Source organism: Sitophilus oryzae, unplaced genomic scaffold (genome assembly GCF_002938485.1).
Source record: "Sitophilus oryzae breed Bouriz unplaced genomic scaffold, Soryzae_2.0 scaffold_1297_pilon_pilon, whole genome shotgun sequence".
NCBI lineage: Eukaryota > Metazoa > Arthropoda > Insecta > Coleoptera > Curculionidae > Sitophilus > Sitophilus oryzae.
The window spans coordinates 12,222,591-12,230,419 of NW_022145945.1; the positions used below are offsets into that span (position 1 = coordinate 12,222,591).

General features: G+C 29.1%; 1 long non-coding RNA gene across 1 annotated transcript; it reads left to right on the top strand.

Moving 5' to 3' along the window:
• The first annotated feature begins 2,181 nt into the window (after positions 1-2,181).
• LOC115874452 lies at positions 2,182-4,250 on the top strand. The gene is made up of 2 exons (XR_004048850.1): positions 2,182-2,556; positions 4,124-4,250. It is a non-coding gene; the product is annotated as an uncharacterized LOC115874452 (long non-coding RNA).
• Positions 4,251-7,829: the final 3,579 nt, after the last annotated feature.

The window sequence follows — 7,829 nt, forward strand, 5'->3', positions numbered from 1 at the left end:
CCAACCGGTGATAATTGTGAAAAAGTGGCATTAAAAACTTAAAAAGCTGTGCTGTGGACTGTGAACTGCAAAAACCATCGTGGATCGTGGCTAACGTCGGTTTTCAATGTTTCATAGGTGTCTCATACATGCGTCCTTATATAAAATAAAGTTTCTTGTATGCAACACACTGTATTTTATTTATAAAATTAAACGAAAATAATAATAAATTTGAATAAACAATATTTGGCGATATAATTCCGGAAAATTCTCTTATCAGAGTCAGAATCTTCAAAAATCATAATAATCTTTCAAAATCCAAACCGCTCTCATTAAAGAAATTCCGAAAAGTGTTTATAGCATCCATTTTCAAAGTAATATTTGCTATCTTGTGAGTTTAATTCAAGTTTTATTTACTCCAACCGGTGATAATTGTGAAAAAGTGGCATTAAAAACTTAATAAGCTGTGCTGTGAAGTGTGAACTGCAAAAACCATCGTGGATCGTGGCATAACGTCGGTTTCTAACAAAGAGAAATTAATAACTAAAGTGAGAGGGCTTGTGGAATAGAGCATTTCGTAGACAAGTTTATTTTGTCACCGCGCATCCCAGACGCGCATAGCGTCAAAAACGGAAGTTTTCAACTTTGCAAGTTAAACATTTGACAGGATTAATTAGATTGTCAGTAGCTTTTTCTATTTCTTAGTTCTAGAAGGAGATAACTAAAATCTGTTGATAATCGGAGCAAATCGGAGCAATAAATTGTTTTTGACTGAATGTGCCTGTTCTTTTAGCTTGTCAGAAGAGAACATTATTGTCATTATTGATTATTTCAGATTCAACGATTATTCGGCATTTTTGTAATTTTTGTTTTGTGGTTGAGACCCAGACAAAACGTTTCCTTTAAAGGTAAGTTATATCTCGGTAATTATTTTAACATACCTAATAGTAATAGTGAATGCACATAATAATCGTACATTGCTAATTTAATTTTTTTAATTTAAAACATCACATTCTTTTTTGATACCTATGGAACGACTAGGTATTATACCTGGTATTATTTCCAGTAATACAAATTATTTTCTTCAACTGCTAGGTTCTTGTTATAGAATAAAGACTATCAAAAACATACCTACGGGATACCTACTGATACTCTGTGCGAGCTCCCAACCGTGCTTCCCTGTTCACTTCCAACCAAGTTAGATAAAAAAGATACTGAAGATTGCAGCCTTGATTTGGAGTATGGCAAGGAGTATGGAGGTAAATAAATTATTATGTTTCTACACAGTATTTTATTTATAAGTTTTAATGTTTTAAAGTCTAATAATAAATTTTCGCTGTCAACAAAATAATCTAAAAAAACTACGAAGATCTCTTACTATAAATTTGAAAGATTAAGATTCGGTTCAAATATACATTTAGATTTTCGGCGCCAGTATATAGGTATGAATGCAACCTACTATATCGATAATGCGCTCATAGTTCGGGTTAGACGCCAAAGGCCGCGCCACTAACACAGCCTTCAAAAATTAACGTTGATCGGTCTCTCTTACTTTAGTTATTAGTGTTCTCTCTGGTTTCCAATGTTTCATAGGTATTTCATACATGCGTCCTTATATAAAATAAAGTTTCTTGTATGCAACACACTGTCTTGTATTTATAAAATTAAACGAAAATAATAATACATTTGAATAAACAACATTTGGCGATATAATTCCGGAAAAAGCCGAACCGCTCCGAAATGTTCAAAAGTTTTGGGTCGCGACCGTTGCAATAATAGCGCCAAACAGTGTTTACCTTGTCCTTATGGACACTTTCCAATCTAAACTTGTTTTAAGCTTGGAAATGTTTACTAGCAGACCTTGCAGTCAAACATTGTTCTTTTTAGAATCTCTTATAGTGTGAAGTTTATAAGATGCCAAAGCAGTTTAACAGTCGTTAAAAACTCATCGCAACTTTATTAGAATATTTTGAACGGGAAAGCAGTATTAATGGCCCTTTACTACTACCCTTGATTATGTATAAATAGATGTACAATGAGGGCTTAGTACAAGCCCGTCTTCTAGGTGGCGCCTTGCCCGTTCTGAATTTTTGTATTCCCCTACGATTTTCTTTGAGGGGAATCCGTTAAACCCGCCCATCGTTCAAAAATGGAAGGGCGCGAGGTCACATCTATTGGGCCACTTATTAGCCGTTTCACCCATGTTTTACGAAAATAGCTTTATCCTTGTTTGTTTCAACTGTGACAAGAAAAAAGGAAAAAAAGTTATATTCGCTTCTAAATTCGGCAGTTTTGTTGATCTTTCTCGACTTGTAATTTCGTTTCGTTTAGGTTATGTCTTATAAAAATAAATATTTATAAGCTTTTGAATTGAAATATACCTTAATGCATATCTGAGTAATTAAAAAATTCAGTTTTTTCGTCCCTCGCGAAGAAACATAAACAGTATTTGTGAAATTTGGATTAGAAACTATTATTTTATTAGTTTATTTTGTTGTGTTTAAGTGTTGTGTATTTGTACCTACTGGATAATATTTTCCAACATATTTAATTAAGCAAAAAGCATCTGTTTTACAGGTAAGTAAATACTGTTCATATTTATTTCTAAATTCATATAAATTTGTTTTAAATCACTCTTGGGAAAAATGTTATAGAGTCTGAGATAAGTTTAATAATAAACATTTGATAGATTGATAGATAGATTAAACGATAATGCCCAGTTTGCTTAAAAGTTTAAAAAAATACTGATTTTATGCTATAAATTGTTTCATTTCTCACTTTGCTTTTTTGGAATTGTCAGATATATTGTGTATTTTATAATTTTTCCGAGAATTTTTCTTAATAACTTGATAACGTAAAATATTTTTTATCTACAGTCAACCCTGTGTTTAGATAAAGCTTCATATCAGATTTCCTATTTTATATTTTCACTCAAATCATATTTTTTGTAAAATATGCTTGCAAAAGTAGCGTAAATTTGACAGGGAGGTATTTTTATAGATATACAGGATGATTCAAATATATATTTACTTTTAAAGTTATTAGTTATGAGCAAAGGTTATGAGTTTGTGAAAAGAAAGGCTATATTTTGTATTTTTGCTTGGTGGATTTGTTATTAAATTGTCATTCCAAAAAATACCATAATGTCGTAGTCGTAAGAGTTCATTTTGACCAAAGAATATATTTTGACCCTTTTTGGATTGAATTTTATTGTTTATATAATAAAATATATATTTAAAGCCCTCTCTTTCTAAGTTAAGTTAAAAATAGGTAATATCGACGTTTTTTACTGGAACTAATTTAAGTTAATAATTAATAATTATATAATTCATATAATTATATTAAAATAGACTAAATTGTTTATTATATACAGGATGAGTCAAAACTAGATATTATATTTTTCTTTGCTATTTCAAATGAAACACTGTATTTTATATCATAAATCAACAAAGCTTTTATGCAACTTTTGTTTTATTAAGATCTATATCCCAAATTAATAGTTATTAAATTGTTTTCAATTGTCTCTTTGCGAATAAACATGATTTTTTACGCAATTTTTATTAGTAGGTTTGTCGACAAAAGTGATGTATCTATTTATCAGCGACAAAAATTAAGAATTAGATGTTTAAAATAATTTTCTAATTATTTTTTTACTTGGCATCAGTAAATATGATTTATTTTATCGATGCAGCTGAAAATAATTATGTATTCTAAAAGAGGACATTACTGTATATACATCGATTATGGATTTAAAAATTATTTTTCAAAACAAAGTTGGAAAAAATTTTTGAGAAAAAATTGGAGTTCTGTTCGAAATAATCGAGAAAAACCCAACATCTAGTTTTGACGCCCCTAGTATATATCATGCATTATAGTTGATTATACTGCAATTTATTATACATACGTAGTTTTGTTTGGTGAAAATGAAACTTTCTAAAAGTATTCCCAATTAAAACATATTAAGAATTTCCTACATTATAATTTTGAAGACGTTTGAGTGGGCAGACAATTTGGTCTAAAATAATATGTCTAAAAAATTTAGCCTAAAATAATCAAAAACCACTTAACACATATAACTCGCTTTTAAAAAATCTAAAAGAAATAAGTTTGTTTATTATATTCATATTTTATTAAATTATTATAGGTGTGACTGCTAAGTGGTCGTACTCGCCACTTTAACCAAGCATTGGTGGGACCTTCAGAGATCATAATGCGAATTTCTTCATACCATGTAAATCTATATACATGTATTAATAAATGCGTTTGCTTTATTAAATTTTTTTTCTTATACGGTATGAGCGAAAAAAAAACGGCGTCTATTTGTTTAGGTACAAATGACATCGATATTCATTTCCAAACCACCTCTGAGGCCGTTTTTTTATCGTATGGTATATATTTACATATCCTTTATCCTTTAATTCCGATTTATTTCTAATAATTATAAAAATAAGATACCTGATTAATTCTTCCGAAATATTATAAAATGAGATATCACGAAAGAAATAAAGTTAATTATCTCGTTTGTTTAGGGAATTCCAAAAAAATAAAAAAAGGGTATAGAGAATCTTTAGAGACACAGTTCAAATGTTATTTTTGAGTATACTGGTTGCTTCAAAAAATGTGGCGGATACATGTTTATTAATGCAAAACTCCATTTTTATTTTATTATCGATTCTGCCTAAAATTCTATAACTTTTTTTTATAAATAACGTTAGTAAGTATTTACAATTTAAAAAAAAAGTAAAATTTTATTCCTATGTTACTTAACTGTCAGTTGTTTCCGAAGTTGGACTACACAAATTTGGTAGGAGTGTTTTACAGAGATGAAAAAAATAGCTATTTATGTAACTAGTACCTAAAATGATGTTTTTTAGGACGAATCATTACTGTTTGCGGACGAGGCGTTAGCCGAGTCCGAAATAGTAGATGAGTCCTAAAAAACATAATTTAGGTACGTGTTACATACACTATTTTTTGTCATACGCTTTTTACAGTTTTTTAGAACGCATATTTGCAAATTTTCCATATTTGAAATTATAATGTTTGAAAAAAGTTGGCTTATAAATTCATATCTTAGTAACGAGTTTGTTTATTTCATCGCATTTTGACATGTCATTCGAAATTTGTCACAAAATCACACAAATTCATCAACAATTTTAAAATGTTCCAAAATCCCGAACATATTGCTAATAAGGCCAAAGAAATCGTGTTGGATTTACTTCCTGTGAAGTCTCGTGCCATTTACCAGAAAGAATATGATGTTTTTAATGAATGGAAAGACAAAAATGGCGTATTCGTTGTAAATGAAGATGTATTGCTAAATTATTTCCACGAAAAAGTAAGTACCTAGGTACTTACTTTAAACAAATAACTTAGCTTTTGATATTGTTAGTATTTAATAATTTAATTATAAATATATGTATAATTTTATGTGATTTTTGTGACAAATTTCGAATGACAAAATAAAACAACCAAATAACGAATTTAGACATTTTAGTCCATAAAGGTTGCCATGACGACCTTTACGGCCTAGGCCGAAAAAGAAACATTTTACGGACTGAAATGAGTCCGTAAAATAGCTGTTTTTGGGAGCGTATGACAAAAAATATATTTATATGTAAAAATACTTGCAGTTAGATGCTACACTGTGTTCAAACATTTTTTTTGGCTGATCCGATATATATATATTATTATTTTTTCTAGTGATTTTACAAAACCTTTCAACATTTGTTAAGAAAGTATATTAAGTACACCTATACTCAACAGCTTGCAATCTGTTCTGAATTTTATCCTTCTTTTAATTCATTTACATTATAACAAGTTGCCATATGACAAAACAAAAATTATTTATTATTAAACATTAAGTAAAGTGATTTATTTAGTTATATGACATTCTTAATAGAAGTTGAAGGATTTTGTAAAATCTATCAGAAAGAATTATAATATATCGGGTGTTTTTCAAAAGTAGCTTGATTGATGTATTCAATTAGTTTCGGTCATTTCTTGTTTCACCGGAAATGACTACAACTTTGGTTTTTAAATGGTACCGTCGGTATTTTTTTACTTTATTTTGCAGAATATGGCATTCTCAATAGAATAATTCAATGTCAACTTTTGACTCTTTTACTTAAAAAATAGTATTTTAAAGTTCAATCTAGTAGAGTGCCATGATAATAAACAACATGTAACCGGTCGTAAAGATAACGACAGTTTGACTCGACATACGGAGTGTGTGGTACCAAATTATTTACCAAAATTAGGTACCAAAATTTATTAGGTATCAAAAATGCTTTTCCAAATATGCTAATGAGCCACTCTCGTTTCATTAAAAAAAATTGAGTTATGATTAAAATACGAAATGGGCATATTTCAACTGACCAGGAAAAGACACAAAAAATATTAGACGACCAAATCAATTTTTCCAAAGCTCCTTGATTAATCCTTGATTAAAAAATAATGGTTTTAACACAGCCATGACACTAGATTGAATTTTAAAATGCTATTTTTGATTTAATTGAAAATGTCAAAAGTTGACATATGATTGTTGATGTCACAAGTTGTCATTCTATTCAGAATGTCATTTTCTATCAAATAAAGTACCGTATGATCGAATAAAAACGGCGTCAGCAATGGCTATGAAATGAAAAGCGCTGTCATTTTATATGTAAATTTATATGAGAAATGTCATCGATGTTCATTTCATAGCCATCGCTGACGCCGTTTTTATTCGATCTTACGGTATAAAAAATACCGAGGGTACCATTTAAAAATCAAATGTATACATTTCCGGTGAAACAGGAAGTGACCGAAACTAACTGAATACGAATCAATCTCGATTTATGTTATATACCTACTAACATTCCCAATTTAGTTTTTTTCTCGGAATCTGAAAAAATAAAAAAGTTATAGAGGTGAACCACTTTAAAAAAAAACACTCAGTATAGGCTGTGTCATAGAGTCTGTGTGAAAGAGTCTGCAGATATTTTTTTAATTTTAAATACGTAGAATTAACCATTAATATATGTTGAACACCCTGTAGCATCTGCCTTAAATATCTACATAGTATCTAATATTTTTTCTTCATCAACAAATTGAAATATTAGAAAACTAGTTTTAGGTTACACCATTATACAAGGATTATACATAAAAAAGTAATAATTTTACGCAGGATCTAAAATAAAATAGGATGTTACATTTAAAAAAAAACATTATGTTAAATCCGTCATACTTTTTACAAAGTTACAGAGGTAGGTAGGTATAGTTTCATATATTATTTTAATTATCCATCTAGAAATAAAATATATACATATATACCTAATATAATAATTTAGTATTTAACAAGGGGCCATGAAAATCAAAATAAATATAAATCCATATCCAAAAATAAAAAATGTAAATAACGCTTTGAGGTAAAAATTCGGTTCAAAGCAGATAAGATATTTTATTCTTTACCGAGAATTAAATTCGAAGAATTCCTAGTCCCTACTTCTTTGCCAAATTCAATAGTCTCCGCCCCTTTTTACGTTTTAATTTCTGCCACCAGTTGGCAGCATCGACTTATACAGGCACATTGACTAACTATTAATATATAAACAAGGCTACTACCTACTTTACTAACCGATATCCCTTAAGTGCTGTTAAGGAGGTGAGTTTTGTTGATGTAAATAATAACTGTTTATATATTTATAATTAATTTATTTTTGTTTCCTAAAATATTTTGATTAAAAGAATAAAAATGTAAAATTAAAAGAATAAATATGTAAAAGTGGGCAACGCTGCGCCGGTCAAGCTTAATCACGTGACTAAAAGTTTATTTGGTATGAACTGTATATGCATACGTATATTCTGTT